Below are 22,402 nucleotides of genomic sequence, written 5' to 3'. Positions count from 1 at the left end.
AACCTGCACAATTCTAATTTGCATTCAGGTCTCCTGTTCAACAGTAGCAGATGACAGCCATACAGTGGAATTGAGACGTGACTCATATGTCATTATTCTCCATGATATTACGGATTGCACAGTGCTTATGTCCAGCTGAACAGGTGGCTCTGGGGTTTACTAGAAGTGTGCAATTTTAAAAATTATTAAAAACTTTAACCTGATTAATGGTATCTGTATACAACACTGCAGAAATCAACACAGGACCTCAGAAGAGTTGGTGAAGAGGTGAATTTTGAAGAAAAGGCAACCTCTGACATAAGAGGTAGGAAGAAGGCTGGATTTTTTTTTTTTTAATGGACAAAACATTCCTTTGGAGCCATTTTTTCTTGCCATCTGTGGTCTCATAAGTTTCATGCAGTCAATAAATTTACTGTTTAATGTTTGTTTGTTTGTTTGTTTATTCTGTAGGGCATTGGGACCATGACCAGGTCTTCACTAAGCAGTGGGCCATGCAAATAAGATATGAAAAGAGGACTGTGGATCCAGATCTGTGAAACCCCATGAAATCAGGAATTTATTAACAGTGGAGTAATGAAACCTGTTTTGCCTGTGTCTCAAGGCTGGTGTTTCCAACGGATTCCCTCATGTGTCAAAAGGGTGAGATTAGATCCATCTTCATTCTTCCCTTTTGTAAGGACACCACTGTCAGCCCAGACACTTATTTTCTGAAAAAATCCTGAACTAGAAATGTGTCTATCTGAAACTGTTCAATGGGCTCTGGGGCTGTAGCTGGGAATGCAGAATGAGCACAAACACTTGCAGGCTGTGCACTCAGCAACCTTGCACTTTTGGAAGACTGGCTACAAGGACAAAGCTACTAAAGATCAGTAAAAGACCTAATTTGAAAACAAATTATGATGTTTTCTGAATAAAGGTTTTTCCCTTTGAAAAGGCAGAAAATACAATGCACATTCATTGCCTGGTGATTCAGGTGTGAAGCAATGCTGAAGGAGTAGATTACACTTACTGTGGAAGTCTAACACATTTTCTGTGCAAGGATATTAGTGAGAGGGTTCCTGGTACAGCTCCACTGCTGCTGGGAACAGCCTAAGTATTAATGCAGAATCCTGCTGTGACCACTGGTGCTTCAAAGTACAGAATCACAAAATCATAGAGTTGGGTCAGGTTGGAAGGGACCACAGGGGGTCATCTTGTCCAACCTCCCTGCTCAAGCAGGGTCGTCCTAGAACACATGGCACAGGATTGTGTCCAGACACTTCTTGAATATCACCAGGAGGGAGACTTCACAACCTCTCTGGGCAACCTGTTCCAGTGCTCAGTCACCTGCAGAGTAAGGAAGTTCTTTGTCATGTTCAGGTGGAAATTCCCATGCATCAATTTCTGCAAATAAAACTGGTGAAGGATCTGGAGCACAAGTCCTATGAGGAACAGCTGAGGGAGCAGGGGTTGTTTAGTCTGGAGAAATGGAGGTTTATCACACTTTATGACTACCTTAAATGAGGCTATAGACAGGGGGGCTGATCTCTTCTCCCAGGTAACAAGTGATAGGATAAGAGGAAATGGCCTCAAGTTGCACCAGTGGAGGTTTAAATTGGATATTAGGAAAAATTTCTTCAGTGAAAGGGTCGTCAAGGATTGGAACAGGCAACCCAGGGAAGTGACAGAATTGTCCCTTGAAATTCAAAAAATATGTAGATCTGGTGCTTATGGACAAGGTTTAATGCTGGACTTGTGAGTGATAGTTAACAGTTGGATTCAATGATCCAAGAGGTCTTTTCCAACCTGTATGATTCTATGATCCTTGCTCTTAAGGATACACTGTCCTTGAGGCTGGAGGAAGTGGTGCTTGAATATTGACTAGCTGTCTTGGAACTATATTCCCTGCACGACCGGTTCCCATGGGATTCTTTCAAGAAGGCCACTGAAAGTTAGCTCTCCTGAAGCGCACAGTTCATTCTTACTTGCTGCCTTTCTTCCTCCATGCAACACACTGAATCTCATGGCCGCTGTAGCCAAGGCTGCCCCCAACCCTCACATCTGCAGCAAAACCTTCCCTCTTTGCTAGTACGTGGTCGAACAGCTCACCATTACTCGTTTTTTCTTATAGCACCTGTGTCAGGAAGTTGTGGTCAACACTTTCCAGAAACCCTCTGGACTGTTTGTGCTTTGCCATATTGTTCCTCCACAAGAACCAATGCCTGTGACTTTGTGGCTGCTTCCAACTGCCTGTAAAAGGCCTCATCTACTTCCTCCCCATGATTAGATGGCCTGCAGCAAACACCCACACACGGTCACCCTTATCAGTCTGCTCTTTAAACCCAACCCATAAACTCTTGACTTGCTCATCATCCACCCAAGACAGAGCTCAATTCAATCCAAGTGTTGCTTCATTGCATAGAGGGCAAGTCCAGCACTGCCCCTCCCTGGTCTGTGTTTCCTGAAGGGTGTGTGGCCCTTCACACAAGATAGAGCAGTTCTGAACGATGACAGATAGCCCTGTGCTTTAAATGCCATAGCTACACTAGAATTCATACTTTGCCCCACTGTTGTTAGCAACAGAAAGGTTTTGCTGGAAAAATTAAAATTAACATGGACACAGTCTGGTAGAATTGTATTCCTTTTGGTTTTGAGAATGATGTAAGTTCTCTCTAAAGGACAGACCTACAACATCAAATATTCAGAGAGATTCTTAGCATTAAAAATAAATACACATCAGTGCACAATGCATACAAGAGAATTAGTTAGCTGACATTTATAGTGTATTTGCAATTATGTACACCTGAATGAGCAAATTCAGGCGCATGTGTGTAATGAAACTGTGCTTAAAAAGCCTGGCCTCCTGTCTGTCCTCTTCTCCAGGGAATGCAATGGTATATCTGGAACAGTGAGGCTGTTACTAAACAGTGGGAAAATTGCATTTGAAACTTGTGCTTGCAAAAAGTGTTTTTCCTTGATGTGCAAATCAATTTGCTTTTGGGGATCCAAGGATGCAAAAAAAGTTTTTCTTCAAATGAAAAATTTAAAAAAAGTGCTTCTGTAGCAGACTAATTAGTTTGCTATCTAAAATGTTTTGTTTAATGCCTGATTTCTTTTCTAAATATATAAATACCAGCCAGTGTTTTAAAGCTTCTGTAACTGTGAATGGTTCTGCTGTCCCTCACTGCAACCTACATTTTTATTACTTCTTCCCAAGAAATTTATTTTGCTGACATGGGCCCTAATCCAGTAAAGTGTTAAAACATATGCTTAATTTTAAGCGAGTTGAATAAAGCCAACAAAACTTTCCTATGCCTAAATCTAAGTACAAATTCGTGTTTGGCTTAGCTGGGGTTACAGTTTCTGGGCTGTGATCTAGAGGGCTGTGTGTATTTTGTAGAATGGACGCCCTCTTGAAAGAAGAACAGAGTTTTGTGGAGTTTTAAGGTATTTTGTTATGTATCAGAAGATCTTGAGATGAAAAAAGTGCTAACAACTTAACACTAAATTTTTTGGACGTGAATGCATTCCTTTAAATATGTATGTCATGCATCTCCTAACAAACTTACCACAATTTCCTCTTCTACCTCTGTGTGACATTGTCATAGCTGAAAACAGCTGCGGTGGTAGCTGATTGTTTTCACAAATGACCACCTTCTTTTCTGTATTGGTTTTCCTAGTTGTATTGAGAATTTTACCTTGGCAAAGAGATGACCTTTCTTAATGCTAGTGCACTGATGATTTGGAAGTTTAGTATTTCTTAATGTTTTGTCCTATGATACGGAGAAATTTTTAACTGTGGGTACACACAAGTGATCTTTTCCCACAGAAAGGTGAAACCATGGGAGATTATGACTGACACATAGCTCAATCTGGAACTCAAAAGTCACACAAGTAGAACAGGAACTTGAGGATTCTGATGGACTAGCTAGAGGACAACTGGTTACATAGTGAAATGTATTCCTGCAATTTTCACTTCTGCTGGCAATCTCAGACAGTTCTAGGACATAATGGACCTGGAATCAGAGCTGCCTTCTCCTTACAAGGGCTTGCATGAGACCCAGAAGGAAACAAACTGGTACAGTGCGTATAGAAGCTCACATGACCGATTCTGTTTTGTTACACCAGTGAGTTTTCCACTGAAAAGGGGGATCCAGTACCCCTCTTCTTCAAAGTTGACTCTGATACCTATCAGCATTAGAAAGCTCTGAGTAGCCTTTTTTTTCAATGTGGGATGGCTTAAGGGCTTTGTTGTTTCATTTGTACCATGCAAGCTGTCAAGTACTGCCGTTAAAGAGAAGAAAGAATGCAGAGAATTTGTACTAAGCTTTAATTTTCCTTAATAGCAGGCACAGGATTTGTTCAGAGAGTTTTATTATTGGGTGATAAGTTAAGGTAATTACAGCAGTGGGGCAGAAGGCCAGAAGAAGACGGAGAAATCTAATACCATGAAACATTTAGGTTTAGAGAGTACTTCAGGTTATTTTTTAAAATATACTAGCCGCCTACCAACAGCCTCCTGCACATTTAGGGAAATTTAAACACAATATAATTATTGCACCTTGCGTGTTAACATATAATAAGATTAAGTATATTGCAGTTTGCACTCTCACTTCTCACATTTATAAAATGTGTAAAGGAAAGGGATGTGGCTGAAGTCACTGAGACAGAAGAGGTTAAAATCAGTAGCTAGGAAAAGAAAGAGCTGTAAGACATTCTGCAAGGGTTTTTACTATAAAAATATTCATGCCTGATTTGTATCTGGAACAGGGAAGTCATTTGTTTGGACTTCAAGGTAGGTTTCCTGTCTCAACTCAGCAAGTTATACCTGTCCAGAAACACTTAAACCCTTTCTTTGTCTCAGGTTTCAACACAGCATAAAGTTTAAGCAAGTGATTGAAAGGTATTCAAATAAAGATGGACCTTAGCAAGAGACTAAAGGTGGCTTGCTGATCAAGACCCTAGAGACATGCAGCAACTATATACCAGTATTATATAAATCTTAAGAAAAGTGGAAATAAGTTTTTATCATTACTTTCTACTCCATTTCCCACATAGCATAGGAAACAGTGGATTTGGAAAGAAACATAATCTGTGTTTCTCCTGAAGTATTTTGAAGCCTCAAATGGTCTTGGCTTTTTATATTTTATGTCACTGAATTATCATAAAATAGTTTAATAAAAAGGTTTATGGGATCATTAAGTAATACTAAATTTGTCTCCCGAGTAGACACTGACTCAATTGTATGTCATATGAACATATGAGCTTTTATTCACACACTTGTAATTCTCTTATTCAGAGCACTGAAAGATGTGTCAAGGATGCACTTTTCCCTAGTTACTCATATGATTGATTTAATATGACCATCTTTCCCAGTTTTAAAACAATTTTTAAAAAAAAACTTCAGAATTGCTTTGGGTAGACAAAGATATCTTCCTTCAAGTGTAAACATTCTCGTAAGATGCTCATGATCAATATAAACAAGTGTGGTTTTTTACTGCATTAAAAAAAACAAACTTACCAAGTCTCAAAAACATGCTATTTCTGTATGTCATTTTAATAAATAGACTACAATAATGCTCCACTGTAACACAGGTCCCTATGCTTTTACAATTGAAAAGCCTTGGTAGGCTGGCTGTCCTCAAAATCTCAGTGGATTTTCCTTCAGCAAAGGCCTTATCCAAATCTTGTGAAGCTGCTAGAACTCATGAACCACTAAGGCACCTCTTAATCACATCCTTATCTCAAATGTCATGTTTGCGCTCTACTCCTAAATAGATGAGCTGTTGGGAAGTGAAAAAGCTGGTGCTATCTTTCAGAAAGGATGGCAGCAACCTGGAAAGGGAGGGAGTCTCAACATTAATAGCAGGAGCTTTTTGTGTTCTGCAGATTGCAAAGCAAAACATCAGGGCACAACAGCTTTTCGTAACTGCACACAGCTGGTAACTTCCACATGGAATGGGAGAAGTACAGCGTGTGAAATTTCTTGTGAAATAAGGTGAATTTCTGTATTTCCTTGTCATTAATTTAAATTCTAATTGTTTTTGTAGGAGAAGCTGTGGTTGCAGCCTCAGACTAGGAGCTTGCAAGGACTGTCCTTGGCCAATGAATGCTACTTCTGTTTTTGTCACCCTCCCAATAGGACTGACAGACCTCCTATCTAGAAGAACAAAAAAAAAATTGCCAGTTCAATGTTCAATGGAAAAGTGTCTTTAAAGCTGCCAATGCTACCTTCTTCTGCTGTGGAAGATGACTTTTAAACTCAATTTCAGAAATAATTATGCCAGTTGTTGTGGATTTTAACTGGACTCATCCTCTTACCTTTTCTAAAGAGCATTTTCAGGAAATTTCAGCATCAGAATAGTCAGTAGCAAGCTAATGAAATTGACTGTACTTTGTAGAAATAGCTTTTCTTACAATATGGTTAGAATAATTCCCCAATCCTATTTAAGATTTCATTTTCTAGCAGGGAAAAATATAAACAGTCTGATGAATGTTTAAAAAACATGAACTCATACCTTTTATGGCAAAAAGGTGGGTAATCTCTCAAATCTTCGGGGAAAGAAGCAAGGCCTGTGCCTCATTGGTGACTGAGCTTTGATTTGCCCCACAGTAAGAGTTACACACAGAATTTACTGTTAGATAGATCTGCCTAGTTCTTGTTTCAGATATATAGGGAAACAGTTCATTTCTGAATCTCAGTACAAAAACCTAATTTCCTAAATAGCTGTTTTTTTGATTTTGCAAAAGTGTTAAAAACTGATTCAAAATTAGCTGCTATAGGAGGAGAGAAGAGCTACTTTAGCAACGGGCTCAGACATAGATGTGGTGTGGGGAGCCTGGAAAAGGGGGGAAGGGATGGTACAGCTCACTCTCATGATCCCAGTGCTTAAGCATTGCAGTAAATGCTGCTGATAGCACATTGAGAGGTGGTCTCACTTTCCTGTGGTAAATCCCTGTTTTAGCAACTGTAGGCAAAAGGGTCAAATATTTAACTTGGTATTAAACTTAGCAAAATAAACTAAGTTTCTTGCACACAAAACGTATTTGTGTAAGTATATCATCCTATCTGTCTGAGAGGTCAGGAATGGCTTAACAAAGTTTGAAACAGTTGTGCTGGAAGTGCTGAAGAGCAGGGTGCTTGAGCAATGACCAGGCAGACCATGAACTGCCTACAGCACAGTGGTCTCTCTCGAAAGGTTTGATTAATGTACCTGGACATTTAGAGTGAGGCAAACCCTGGTACAGCTGTGATCTGATGTTCCCACTGCATCTTCTTTCTAGATGCCCCATTACTTATTTTTGTAGTGGACTGTCTCATAATAATTTCTGTCTCAGTTTGGGAAAATACTGTTTTATTTACAACGAACAAACAAGTATCAGTGACTCTCAACCCTGTATAAGCTTGACACAAGATAGGCTGAGTAAGAAGCTTTGAACACATGCATTTCATGCTCCACGCTGCTGATGTACAAAAGAACTGCAGACTTCTCTGTTGCAGCTTATGAAAACAACTGATTCTTACTGGAATCTATATACATACACACACACACCCCCCTACATTTCCACATTTTGTGAGGGAAAAAAAAAATGTCTTCCTCTTCTCCTTTTTTTTATTTCCCCCCCTCCCCCACAGCATAACAACTCACTATTAGACTCCTTGGTGTAGTATTCTCTCTCTCCCTGCCTACTGCAAGCAGTCAGTCCTTGCAGTTGCCGCCCTTGGGATTCTGACAGCTTTAACTAAATGCAGTTGAGAGGGATTTTTTTCACTTGTTAATGCTTTCATTCGTAAAATTTATTTTCAATCATTGCTGCAAATAACCATTGTTTCAATGGCAAAGTTGACTTTATTTTTTGTAACAGAACATTTAGCCCAAATTGTCACAAGTAATTTAGTTCCTGCCTACAGGATACTAGATTTTTTATTAGTTTATGTCATTCCCTGTTGCAATTGTTAATTGGCCAGTCTAACAGCTGAGGTCTTGCAGAGAAAGTGCAGCTCTCTCTTGTCACACCACTGAAATGGGTACCGCAAGGGATAGTTTTACGGTTTGAAATTATTATGGCCTGGCCATTTTGTAGTACCTTTCACACGCTGGCGTGTGCTGGAAATTACTGGTGCCTCTGGGACTTAAGGTGGCGGAGAAAATCTTTCTCTCTATTGATTCCAGCACAGTCCCACTGTATGGGGAAATGAAAGCTTCAGCACATCCCATTCCTTGCCAGGCCCATTCTAGGTTGTAGGGTTTCAGACAGTTTCCCTTTGCTATAGATGATAAACATTACTTTAAAATTGTTTTTGTGTCTGACTGTATTTTTCAGAGTAAGATGACACAAGAATGGATGGATGGGCTGTCTGTTGTTAGAGAACATGGACAGCACCTGCTCACTGCAGGGAGAAAGGAAATTCAGAAAGAGCAAGAAGTAGACAGTATAAGGTATCACAACCCTGAAACCCATCTGATTTACTGGATGATTTTACAAAATCATGAGAAACTTGTCTTTTCATTTAAGACAAAACTTCCCAAATTACAGAAATACAAAGACCTGCTTGGATACCCGACTAAAATTAAGGATGTCTGTCGGGGACTGGGCCAGGGACCCCTTGTGCAGGTGTTGGTGGAGCTGAGAGGGGAAGAGGGACTCACCAGCATACCGGGCCCCGCCCGCCTGGCGGCATTTTGGGGAGATAATTAGTTAGAGCTCTACCTCAGAGGGATGATGGAAATCACGTACTCTGTGTAAAGTGGAGAAAGGGCTGCTATTTCTGCTAGAAAGCGTCTGGCAAACCCCTCGAAACAACCGTTTCGAATATAAACTGGGGGTGGGGGGGGGGGAGGGCTTCAATTAATAATCATTTTCTTAGGGCTTTTTTCCCCTTGCAGATGCTGCCCTTCCTTCCTCAGGCATTTCAGACCCTGCTCGCTTTCCAGGCGGGCAGCCCACCTACCCGCCACCGCCGCTTCCCCCTCTCCCTCCTCTGGCGCCGGGCCCGGCGGAGCAGTGGCGGCAGGGCAGGAAGGGGCCGCTGTGCGTGCCCGCGCATCCCCGTGTCCCGCTGCTGTCCCGCCGGCGCTCCGGCAGCGCTGAGGCGGCGGCCCCGTCCCCACCCCCGCCCCGCCCCGCGGGCGGAGCCTGAGGAGGCCCCGCCCCCGCGCTGCCCCCGCCCCGGCGCCCATTGGCGCGCGGCGCATCCCCGTTAGCGCTCGCGGCGCGGTCTCGCGATGCTGGGGCCGCCGCCGCCATATTGTCGCTCTATTTTGATTCGGAGCGCAGCGAGCGCGGGGGGAGGGGGCCGGGAGCGGCGCGCGGCCCCAGCGGCGGCTCCGGCTGAGCGCGAGCGGCGCCGCCACAGCCACCGCACACACACCCTCACACACCCCCACCCCACCCCACCCCGCCCCGCCCGCCGCCGCGGCAGCACGGACCCCCCTGCTCTCCTTCCTCCTACTCCTCCTTCCTCCTCCTACTCCTCCTCCCCCCCCGGAGCGGAACGGCGGCGGCGGGAGGCTGCGGAGAGGGTCGGGTCGGCGGGGTCTCCCCTGCCGGGCGGAGGCGGCGGCGGCGCTGGTGGCGGTAGTGGCGGCGGCTGCTGCCGTGGTGGTGGGGGAGGCGGCGGCGGAGGAGGAGGCGGAGGAGGAGGAGGAGAAGCGGCAGCAGGGTAAGGCTGACCCCGCCGAGGCGGGCCTGGTGGCGGCTCCCCGGGCCGGTTTCCTGGTCCCATCCCCGGGGGGCTGCAGGGAGAGGCGCGGGGGGCCGGCAGGGGCGGGGGCCCGGGGCTCCCGCGGCCGCTCTGCGCGCCCTGGACTGTGCCAGGGTGAGGAGGGCAGGGAAGGCCTGCGCGCGGGGAGGGAGCAGCCCCGGCACCCCGCTCGTGCCGGCGTGCCGGGGCGGGGTGGGAGAGCAGGGACGGGAAGGGAAGCGACCGCGCAGCGGGGCGTTCAGCGAGAGATGGAAACTTCTTTTCCTTCGCGAGTCGCTGGAGCTTCCCGGCGCGGGGAGGGATCGGGGGGCTGCGGCTGCCCGGGGAGGGGCGGGAGCTGCCAGCGGGCTCGCCTGGCTGCGGGAGGGAGGGGGAGAGAGAGAGGGAGGGAGGGGCTGGCCCGGCGCCTGGCAGGTGACAGGTGTGAGTGCGCTGGGCGAGACTCCGCCATTTGAGGATGAGTACCCGAGTGTCTGAGGTGTGAGTTTTGGTGCTCCGTGCCTTTGCGGGGGCTGGCTGGGCTCGATTCCATATATAGTATATTTAGGACGTTGGTTTCTATTATTCGAGTCAATTTAATTGTCAAGTAGAAATTCTTGAAATGGTTCTGATAAGAGGGGGTTTGCAGAGAGGAGATGCATACTGTTTCTCATTTTCTTCCCTTTTTCTGGTTTCTGAGAGACATGGGAACGCTGTGCAGAGGTGTGTAGTACTCTGTCTCATTCATTGGAAGGCTCGTATGAAAAGTCTGAATGCTCAGTCCTGTTAGATGTAGCAAGGCCTTCAGGGTAGGAGCCTGGTGTTCTTTGTGCTGTGCCTGGTGGCTCGGCAGCGCCTGGTTTGTTCCCAAGACGTGTGGGTGTTCCTGTATTAATGATAGTAAGCACATACATAAAAAAGGAATTCCAAAGGGATGCATCTTGGCAAGGAGTGGGTTTCAGGTGTGGTTTTCTAGTCATCGTAAGTTTGGGATGTCTGATACAGACTGAATAAAGCAGTTTCTGGAGTTCACCTGTAGAACACTGAAAATGGTACTGCATATAAATTTCAATACTCTAACATCTGCCTTCTAAACATCAGCGTAAGTCAGAGTCTTTCTCTTAGACTATTCAGATTAGTTCGTGTCCTAATTTTACCCACCAAAATGGTACTGTTCATGCACTACTTTATAAGGAGGGCTAATGATACTGTAGCAATAGCATTATATTCACAACTGGCCACAATTTGCTGAAATCAGGAATAAGTTTCAGCTTAGCTATTGATTTGCCGTATAACTAGGCACTTGTGTTTCACATACATATTTCAATTATTTGTTCCTTACCTATACTGTTGTAACGGGATTTTGTCAAACCCCAGAATTCTGATACCTGCTTTTGGCAAGAGGGAAGTTCCATTGACACATTAGGAGAGACATGTCATCAGTTTCAGTGATTTCTGCTCTCTATTTTAAATGAAAATTTCAGTCATTTGTGGCTGTGATCCACATGTTAAACATGGGGATGCTTATCTGTAGATAGTACCTTGGTTTGTGCTGCAGCAGAATGGACCCTGAGTTGAGTCTCAATTTCTTGTAAAAATCTCAGGAGACCTGGGTGGTTTTTCTCATGTTGCTTCACAGGGGAGAGAGCCTGCAAAGGGGAAGAGGTAAGGAAGGTGGTTGGGGGAGTTACTCAGTCTGGGTCATCCCAATTTTGTGTTTAAGAGATGCTTGGTAAAGCTTCATCATCCCTATCATTACATGTGGGGGCAGTGCCATCTTGCTATGCTGTGCTATGCTACCCTTGCTTATGCCAGCTTTTCAAGACTTTGAAATGCAAACCATTATCTTTCTCAATACAGGAGAAGTCAAAGGGTTCTACTCTTTTCCTTTATATCTGCTGATACAATAATAGAATTCTTGAAAATTGGGCACTCTTCCTGTGACAGTGTCCTGGTAGAAACTTCTCTTTTCCACCAGTGACAGAACAGAAGATGATAGTGGTTTTCCTCACCATGACGTTTTTTTGAAGGCCAAGGTCTTGTGTTGTTTTGTAATGGTTTTTGGTGTAATAGGTAACCAGTATGTTTTTTGAGCCTTGTAGAATTAAAGCTGTCATCTTTTGAAGAGATTATTCTCAGCAAACTTTTTTTTTTTTTGCTAGGCAGCTTAAAGAACTATTGGCAAACTATTCCTTTGTGAGAGCGTGCTTTGAAACATAAGACTAAGTTACTGTTCATCCCATTGCAAGTGCCTCCTCTTTATCATGATCTCCATGGCTGGAAACACTGGAAGAAATAGGTTGATCAAATGTGACCTCAGGTTTATGAAATGACTGTAAATTTAGGACTGCGGGATCAGGCTGATCTTTTCTGAACTGCTGCAAGTGGAATGCTGAACGATGTTGCTGTTGGTGCTTTTACAGAAAACAGAACAAAAATTCCAGTGATTCGGAACTGGATTTTTTTAAACCTGTATTCAAAACTCAAATATTTAAATGTTTGAAATGGAAGTTAACTTTTTTACCACGAATGTATACAGTGATTCAAGTTGGGTTTTTCTCACTTTAGTGGTGTAGTAGGTTATCTCAACTGGGCAAGTGTGTGCTTTCTGTTTCAAGGAGGAGAAATGCTGCTGGATGCTCTAAGGTATCTTGAACCCTGCTTAGCAACCTGTTCTGATTTGGATTCCACATATTTAAATGCAACTGTGAAAGCAAGAAAGCTGTCAGATTTACAATTGGATAATATTTTTTTATAAACTCTTCAATGTCATCAGGGGTTTTTCAGTATAATAGTTGTTTCAGTTTCACCCTCTCTTGAGAATGCTTACAAAAAAATCACTGGCATAATATTGATGCTTTCCCTGACAGAAGTTTTTGTAGACCTTTATCCTAATTATAGTAAAATTAGGGATTTATTTTTATTGAACGGATTAGCAAGCTCAACTTTCAATCAAGAAATTACTACAAATGCTATACAGATGTTTACTGAGTTTTCTGGTTTGTGTTACACTGCCTTTAGGTGGTGTTCCTTAATTGGTAGTAATTGAATTCTAGTGAAACCAAGTGAAATAGCTTGACATAAGTAAAGTTAAAAGATCTGTGGGGTTTGTGTATAGTATCCCAATATTCTTGGAACATGACTGTTGCTGGATGAATGGCATCACTTGGGATGTTCTTGTTGCCATAGGTGCAATTAAATAGTTAATGTTTTTAGAATGTATTAATTTTTTTCATTGGTTGCAGGAAGTCAAGCATAATTTGGTAATGCGCTAAATGAATTGTAAGTTAATACCTAGTCGGAGAATTTTACCAGAAGAAGATTTTTTTTGTTTAAAATACGCATTATACTCTTAGCAAAATGCTATGTGGAACCAATTTTTGTAGCAATATTCAAAATATGTAGTTCCTTTCTGTTCTGAGCACAGATGAAGATCAGATTTCATTGTCTTTAATGATGAGTGTTTTAAAACTCATTCAGATCCTGGTTGTACTATGAACAATTTTTCTGTTATTTAAAAATCTGTGTTTCAGCAGGGATTTAAACCTTGTGCTCCCTTTAGTGTTTAGCAAAGCATTAACTTAGGAATACTCCGTGGCAGAAGAAAACCGTAGGTTATATTTATGAGTTTTTAAAAAATAATCACCCAAGCAACCAGGACTGTGTACCTATTAGTCATGATATTGTTAGGTTTGCTAGAATTTACTAAAAATGGGACAAAGCCACTTTATATGCTCTCTACTTTGATGATTAACTTAAGGTAGATTAACACTTAAATTCAAAGTATCTTATGCTTGTTCCAGAATTAATCGGATCTGGTGCTGTGTAGTGCTGGCTGGTGGGTGTTCTGGGGCTACCAATGGAGAAGGCAGGATTCCACCTGCTTTTACTCTCATTGAAAGCATGAATTCAAGTTACTTTTTTCTACAAAGCTACCAATTTTCACAAAATTTGTAGAATCCTTTTTATCTGTGAGATTTTATACATCCTTTAAAATGCACTTGAAATTGATCAGAGGGTGCAAATCCTTACTAAAAAGAAAAGCCCACATAAATGCAATTTCTTTAAGAAACCTTAGTTAACCGGACATGCTAGAAAATAAATTTTTGCAGTTCAGGAGTTCAGAATCAGCTGTTCTTCTGTGGACAAGATGTTGAGATGCATCTGTTCTTTGTGTTTTGGGTTTTTTTTAAGAAATAGTTGCTGGTTTTGTATATTTGTGTAGTGTATAAAGTGTCTTTAATTTGCTTTTCTAAAGTCACAAATCTTGAGCAATCATATTTCCTTTAATCTTGTATCTCAGTAAATTTTGAGCTCATCAAAATTTCGGCAAAGAAATTAGCCAAGGGGCAAGGTGTGAAAGATTTACATTGTAATAATGTTGAACAAAAGTGAAACTTGTTGAAGTTGATGGCTTCATTAAGATCATCTCTTTAGGGGAAAGTTTTGCATGAACTTAGCAGTTACCTGTACTTAGCTGCCAGTTGTCTGTGGGGTAAGAACCATGTATGATGTGCAGTACTCTTTTTTTCAGTCAGTAGTTAAAGGACATGAGAGGTTAAGTATATTGTGGCTAGTGCTTGAAGGAGAGTGGAAAGATAATAGGCATCTGGGATAGAGGTGGAATGTGATTAATTGGAACACCGGGGCATGGCTGAGACAGAAAAAAAAATCTATGGGAAATGGGACTTTATACATTTTGCTATTTATGGATCAGTGCCCTAAACAAAAATCTCATTAAATAGGTTCTTAAGAAGATGAAGACTGAAAAAAAAAAAAAGCGATGTTTGGTGATGTTGTTGCTTCCACTCATTACAGAGCCTCTTGAGCTGTGCCTGCTCGTGTGTTTGTGTGGGTCTGATTCAACAGGAGTGCCCAGACTGACACAGTGCATGAAGCAGCATGGGACAAGAACGTGCATGAGTAAGGGAGGAGTTACATAAGTGCATAAGACATGTATGTTTTTTTCAAAATACATTATCAAAAGCATTATTTTATCATTACATCATGTATAGCTACAGTTTCTTTAGATATTGTGACTTGCATGTTGGTTGCATGCTGGTAGTATAACTCAGTCATCTCTCTGTGGGCTGTTGCATGCAGTGGTACATGTGATGTACTCCCAGGTCTAACTAATTTATTTGTGAAGGTGAGCCATGGTAGTATCAAATTGTTTTAGTAAGCCTGAAATTATTTGCTTTTTAATATAGATTTATTACAGACTGAAGATTTTACGGAATTTTTTGAGTCTTGAAATAAGTATTTGCCTGGTACGCCTCTATTTTGTCTGCAATGCTAGAAGAAATTGATAAGAAATCACTGGCAGATGAGAAATACTCTTTAACAGCAACCTTTTTATTTGCTGCAGCATGTCTTTATTGTTCAAGAATGTGCTTTGCTGTTATCAGGTGTTTTCATAAATTAGTTGTACAAAGATCAAGCATAAATATGTTTAGGGTATAACTCTTAGAGACTGTCAAAGCTAGGGTTTTAGAATGCATTTTTCAAAGGAAATCGCACTGTGTGTAAAATCTCTTGCTGATCCATCCATTTATCAATGTGTTCTCAGAATGTCTTTTTTAACAGGGTAAAGTAACTAAAAAAATACAGTAAGTTTCAAAATTTAACTACCCCACAGACACTAGTTACTGATCTGGTGCCTCAGAAGCTGTCACTGACACGTACATTCAGATAAATAATTTCTTTTCCTGAAGTTGTTGGGGTTTTGGAAGTTGATTTCTGTTTTGTACTGAAGGCTAGAAATGCAGAAAAGTCTTTCCATGTGTAAGTTGTAAGCCTGATTTGCCTAGGTAGAAAAAGATGAACTGTTTCACCTATGTATAGGGAAAAAAGCACACAATTAAAAGAATATGTAAGTTGTACAGTGTGGTCTGTAATTGTAACTTTTGTCAATTCATTTTGTGTTTAAATTCTTAAGAACTGAAGTCTCCCCTTCCTGCATTCGTGCTGTGCTACAGATCTCTTTTTGCAGTACTCTCCTGTCTTTTTACAGCATTCATAGTTTTTTTTTGTTTTTTCTGTTTATTTTTTCTTTACTCTTTGACAAATCTGTGCCATGCAGAATTTATCTCCTTCAACCACCTTTTTACTGACATCCTATCATATGTGTAGGTGAGCTAAAAAGAAGAAATATGTTCATTCATATCCTCTGCCTTTACCTTGCCTAGGCATGCTGATCTGTACTTTATAGCTGAAGCATTAGTGCACTCTTGTTTACACTTTGTCATTCTTTTTTATTCTAATCGTTCTTGGATACTTTTCTTAAGAGATCCATTCAGCAGTTTGCATTTCATTCCCATTTTGTCTCTTCTTCAGAGTATCATTGCTAAGTTTGCCCCTGCTTCATTTAAGCTTTCCTGAGAGAGCAATAGAAAAAAAAAGGTCTTGAGTTCTGTACTTGGATTTCTTTCAGTTCATTCAAATGGTTCAAACTGTAACTTCCCATTTGTTGAACAAGCTTTTTTTTTTTTTTTTTTAAAGGGAATCGTAGGTTATTTTTCTTAAAGAGCCTTCTTAAGTCTAACAGCCTTAAGCCTGGGAACAGACAATCTCCAGGGGCTCAGCAAAAGTGTGCTTAAAAAGGCATTTTAGGTTGATAAGTGCAAAGCAGTAAAAATCTAGTGTCTTGCTCTCTTTTTGTTTTAAGTACTACTCTTGTCTTTGGTAAATGGGGATAAGATTATTTTGTATGCGTGTTACAAGCTGTGTATTTAAAACTGTCTTACTGGAATAACTGCCAATACCAGATTATTATATTGTGGTGACTAGAGTTTAACCTGGATTAGACTCTTCCGTGCAAGGCCGTGTATAAATATTTATTAAATAAGTCTATCCTAGAAGAGTTTGCAGTCCCATGAATAGTAAGTTTGTTTACCTAGGTACATGTGTTGGATTAGACAAAGACATTTAGCAAAGCATTTTTGTTACCTTTCATTTATTAGGTGTGTTAGTTCTCCAGTCATTTTTAAATTGTCCCAATTTTTAAAAATTAATTAAAACTGTCTTTGATAGCTGTAATTCATTTAGTGGTGTTTTGACATGACTTTTAATATTTGTCTGGAAAATTCATAGAAGAGTTACGAAATTACTTGAGCTAGACCCTCATTAGCTTGTATTCATTGGTAGCTGTTGAGGGTAGAGGTCGATGTGTCAAAGCCGAGAGTCGAAGGTTATCACACTGGATCGTATCTGTGACACACTTGGGACTTCACTGAGATTGAGAACTTTTTATTTCTTTGGAGCATGAGTTGAATACAAGGAAAATTTAACCATAAGCAGTGTCTTAATAAATACAATTTGTTTTGTTGTGTATCTGAGTTAAGACTTAGTATGAATGTATGTGTAAAAAAGGTTGCTAAAGGATTCATTTTTGCACCTCTACAAAAAGCACATTTTGATCTTTCTTTTCCGTGCATAAAGGGCAACACTTTTTTCTGTTCCTCTTGCCAAATATCTGGTGAAGGAGAGTAAAATAAATTGTAAGCAGCAGGTGAAAACTGTCACTTGGATTGTGGAAATTCCTGTTCTTTCCAGTCTCTTGTGTCTAGCAGGTGATGAGTTAAGCAGCAAGGTTCAGAGAAAATACCCATTATTTGCTTTTTTTTCCCCTGCATGGGGCTGAAAACCCCTGTGGTTTCCAGATCAAAAGGAAAATATAGTTTCTCCCAGTAGTGCTTTCATACATATACTGTGGAGGAAAAATACCAGTTTTACAATGTGGTATCTTCACTATTCTGATGATATTGATCTTGTCAAAGCTGGGAAAGGTACCAGCATGGCTGCATCATTTTGGATGAATGAAAGAGTGTCATCCTTCCATAATGCGGCAGTCTGCATACGGAGCTTGCTGGTGTGGTGCAGTTACATGTGCAGAATGGTGTTATTTCTCTGCAAGAGCTGCAACCTTGAGTGAGTAGTTTTGGTTTATTGATACAAAAATATGCCTGTGCTGCCATGAAAGGAATGCTTTCGCTATTTTATCCATATATTTCTGTATAAATTAATTACTCTTGGAGTAATACAACAAAATGGCTTTGAGATAGGAGGTTTAGAGCAAAAAAATGGAAAAACATGAGTGTTTGTGAGCATCAGGGGCCACTGATATTTTGCTGTGACTGAACAGGGAAGATTGCTTTCACTGACACAAGCAGCTGGTCCCTTGTTCCGGTCTCATCTGTCTGTGAGCCAGGGCAGTTTATGTATGGGTGGTTAGAAAATTAATCAGATTGCTATTTAAATTAGGTGATCTTGTGGGGTGAGACCAACCCTGGGGCGCCAAGGAGCTGTTAGATCAGTTTGGTAGTCTCCTGTAACTTCACACTTAGGGGGTTGGTTTGTGCTACATCAGTGACAGGGCATGGATTTGCCATCCTTTCCCCTGAGTTCACTGGTGTGGTTTTAGTATGAGCCCACAAATAGGTTTTTCTGCAAAACTGAGATATGGTAGAAAAACCAGAAGAATAGATATATAGAAGAAATCAGAGTTCATTAAGCTGGTATTGTGGGTGATGAAAGTCCCTCATGAAACTGTAGACCTAAGAGTGGTCCTATGACAGAGAAGCAGGAAGACCAGTTCAGGGAATTATCTCTACACACTGTGGCACTGCAGCTGTTCACAGAGTCACCAGCTGAAATACTGAAATGGTGTAAATTAAAAGCTAGCCTTTCAAAAAGTAGAACAGGAATTAGTTGAACTAACTTCACCACAGAACTGACGTATGTGGATTCTGCCACAGTGTAAAAGCTTCACTAGTGACCTGCCTGGATGAAAGGTGGTAACAGTAATTTTTCTCCTCTTATCTGGACATAATCAAGGTGTCTTAAATACTTTCAGCAGATGTATTTTAATTAGCTTTAAGTGATGGTGCCTGCAAGAATCCTAGCAGTCTTGGTCAATAAAAACGGCTAGTTTTTTCCAAGGTTTTCTGATCTTTAAATGCTGTAGTCCAGTTTTGCAGTGCAGTAGGAAATTCAGGTCCTATTGAAACTTGTGGAAGTGTGGCTAATAGATAAGTGCAATGAGTTATGTAAACTATGGAAAGAGAGATTGAGAGAATTGTTTAGAAAAGGTGCAGAACTTGTTGACTCTTGAGGAAAAGTGTGGTTAAAATAGGATAGCAAAGTAGATGTTTTGTAAAGATGTTCATGTTTCACCTGTGTACTACAAGGGAGCATTATTTGTGGCCCAGAGTTGGAGCCTTTTGTAATCTTTAATAGTTATAAGAGAAAACTAGTGAATCTCTTAAATTATAATCTGCTATTCAAACATATCAATGAATATAAAGCTTCATTTAAAGATGAGTAAATAAAAACTAGTGTGTAGGTGTTCTCTTTCTTTCAGCTGCTGGTTTTGCATGGACTTCAGAACTCAACAGTAGTTGCTAATCTGGCCTGCACATTCAGATTCTAGGCTGGCAGATACTAACAACTTTTTCAAGCTAAAGCTTAGGCTGTGATTTCTTTCTGGTTTTCTTGGTTGTGTTTGTTATATTGGTTTTGTTTGATTTCTTACGGGTTTTGGTTGCCAGTAGTTCTGCTATGACAAGAGAGTATCTTAAAGTACCACCTAATGGTGTTACCAGAGTTGATGGAGCTACAGGCTTCCTTCCTGTTGAAACTGGCCAAAAGAACAGGCCAAACTGAAGCTTACGTTTCTTCAGTGCAGAGCCAGGGGCAGCTCTCTGGAATGTTTTTTCCACTCCCCATCAATGAGTGGGGAAATTCTTGCCAACACAAATGAGATTGAGACCTGCAACTTGCCTCAACGTAATACAGGTTATACTGAAAGGAATACTTCAGCTAGAAAAATATTTGGAGTTATACTAGCATGGGGTCTTGTTAGTTAAAAAGAAAGTTGTCTTCATGTTTGAAGTTTTAAGAGTCTGGGACAAAATAGTATTTCAGCATTGTCTGTGTGACTTCAGGCTGCTGCCTGTTTGTGATAAGGGCAAGTCATCACCTTACACCATTATATCAATGAATGCTGCAGAATGCCTACTCTATGCAGACTGTCAAAATTCACTGATTTCAAAAGCCCTTTCTCATTTTATGTTTTACTGTTGCTAGCTTCTCTGGCTGTTGCAGCTTTGTTTTCTGGTATATATGGATTGACTAGGATTTTAAATTGATTTAGGAGAAGCCTAGCAGTGCAGCTTTGTTTGCCTTGTGAACTTAAGAATTCATTGTCACTCGTTTGTCATCCTTTCTGAATCTCTTGTGAGAATGAAACTATATGTAATTGGAAGGAATAGTACTTAATTTGCTATTTATTTATGGGCGAAAATGGTGGTGAGATCACAAAATTAAGGCATGAGGGGTTTTTTTTATATCTTGATTCTTGCCAGTTCCTCTGAAAAGTCCCCATCTGCATTTTTTAATTATGCCTGCCTGTAACCAATGGCTTACTATTTTTCCAGGACAAGCATTAGAAAATTGGGATGAGTGAAAAATTGAATTCTCGTGAAATACAGAGCCAGATAATTACAAATCCTTTGCCTCTTTATCTGTGTGACACTGTTCATTTTATCTTTCAAAAGCTGGTCTACTTCTATTAACAGGCCTCTTATCTTTGTCGCAAATGCAAGAAATGCGTTAGTATGTCAAAGCTGTGAAGAGCTATCTGGACTAGCGGAATTACCACCATGGACTTGTTTAATATTTATTTTTATGAATATTAAATTTAAGATTTAATTTAATATTTAATTTTATAAATATTATCTCAGCTCTCTTTAGTTTCCTGAAAATTCCCACTATCTGGCTGTATCTCTGGTGAGAAGATAAACACCAAGGTTTAACAGTTCTTCTTAGTTGTATGTACCTTTTATATTTTCAATTATTTTTTTCTTAATAAAAGGCTACCAGCTGATACAATGTCCAGAAAATACCGTGGCAAGTCAAAATCTGAGTAGAAATGGTTTATTTCTGCACTTTTCTTCTGCTTCTCTGTTTGCAGTTTACAGGAGAGCGCCTGGAATAGGGATCACACAAGGACAAAATCTTAGTTGCAAGTCATCTGGATTTTTTTTTGGTGAATTTTAGTCTTGTGTAAATCTTACTGCTATTGTGAGAGTCTTTCTTCTTCCCAGGTGAAGTGTCAAAGTGGAAGACCTTACAAGGCTAAAAGCTCTTTACTCACCTGGTGCCATGAGACATCTTTTCTGTTTTTTCTCAACTTCACTCTGTTACTTTCCTTGTCCACCTTTTTCAGAGCAGGTTACTTACAATTTCTTCCTTTTGAGTAGCTAGTTGTCTTGTTAGTATGCAGCTGGCGTCAGGGTTCTTGTAAGGATTTTTAGGTTAAGGTAGGAAAAAAGTAGATGATAGGTTACTTTGTAAAAGGGCTAGTGGTCGTCTATTACAGGTTGTAACAGCAGGAAACAATAGGTGCTGAGAAGCTGTGAACGCTGGAGACATTTCAGCTCTTCCCGGATTTCCTCTCCCCTTTCTTTTTGATCTCCTTCTCCCAAATCCTGTGTGGAGTAAAATGCAGAAAAAAGGATCAGTGTTATTAGTCCCTTACATAACATCAAGTGCAGTGATCACATCTTTTTTTCTTTAACAAAAGGATGGAGAACAACTAGCACTCTTATATTCCTTGACAACAGTTCATAGTGAAACATGAGAAACCTAGAAAAAAATAGCAAATTTCAAAATTACATATTGTGAGTTCCTTGATCGTAAATCTGTATCTTATTGTAGAAGAAGGTAAGTATGGGAAACTAACTGGGAGCTAGAGGAATAGCTGCTTAGACATCTGTCTGTTACTTTTCTCTCTTTGTGCATCAAATAGGGCCTTGGAAGAAAAGCCATAGGAAAACCAAGTTGTATGGACACCACCATGAGTATTTCTATTTGACTTGTGCCTATCAGTGTCTGTTACCTCATCTTGGTGTTGGTGGAGGGTTTTTCTCCAGGTTAATGGATGGATTTTTGTTTATTTTTGTCTACTGCTATGAATTTGGCAGAAAATAAGTGGAAACTAGAGGCATCCTCCCAAATATTGCAGTCGTGCTCTTGGGTTTGTCCTTATATGTGTTGGTTTGGGAACTAATAGAGAAGAAAGAGAAAACAACAACTAGTTTTCCATGACTACACTTCACCCTTTCTTTCCCCTTTTTCCTGGCAGCTGTCAAAAGTCCTCCACCATTACCCCTGGGATTTCTGCCAGTGCAGTTTCACAGGTGAAGATAACTGCAGATACAAAGTAAAGCTCTGTTAGCCTAAAACTATGGCAGCCCAGCTGCAAGTCTCTTCCTAATATGGACACCCTTTGTATCCAAGGGCCTCAATCACCCCTCTAGAGAAGGCGATTGACAGAAAAGGGGAGTTCCGTGGCCATTCTTTTGTTTATGGTACTGTGTTAAATAGCTAAAGGTGTTTTAACTCTTGGTGGGAGGTTCTCTCTTGGTGTTGTCCTACCAATCTTTCTGAAGCTTCTCCACTGCCTCTCACTTCAGGCACCGCCTTTTGACACAGTTGTTTCCAGTTAGCTGCTACCAATTGAAGGAAGTGGTTTGCTGTTACTTACCCTTTTGCATTGCTTCTCTAGCACTTGTATGTTTCCTCCTTCCTCTTATCCTATGGGCCTACATTGTTGCTTGTTTGTAACAGCTGCCAGAGGCAGCTTTGTGTGATTGGGCTAGGTTTTTAGATTTTTTAATGTTTATTCTAGTGCTAAGGTAATGTAAAATCAGAAAAGTCTGTTTTAGTGTTGAGTAC

The 22,402-nt window shown here is 40.8% G+C and overlaps 1 protein-coding gene across 1 annotated transcript in view; it reads left to right on the top strand.

The window, feature by feature from the left end:
* Positions 1 to 14,508: 14,508 nt before the first annotated feature.
* TAB2 (TGF-beta activated kinase 1 (MAP3K7) binding protein 2) overlaps positions 14,509 to 22,402 on the top strand; it is a 62,655-nt gene continuing 54,761 nt past the window's right edge. Inside the window, exon 1 of the mRNA XM_010399150.4 lies at positions 14,509 to 14,620. The gene's annotated coding sequence lies outside the window, so the exon portion shown is untranslated. The remainder of the gene's footprint in view (positions 14,621 to 22,402) is intronic.

This window comes from Corvus cornix, chromosome 3 (assembly GCF_000738735.6).
Source record: "Corvus cornix cornix isolate S_Up_H32 chromosome 3, ASM73873v5, whole genome shotgun sequence".
Classification (NCBI taxonomy): domain Eukaryota; kingdom Metazoa; phylum Chordata; class Aves; order Passeriformes; family Corvidae; genus Corvus; species Corvus cornix.
Note: the sequence above shows the minus strand (reverse complement) of the source record. Positions and strands in the feature narration are given on the sequence as shown.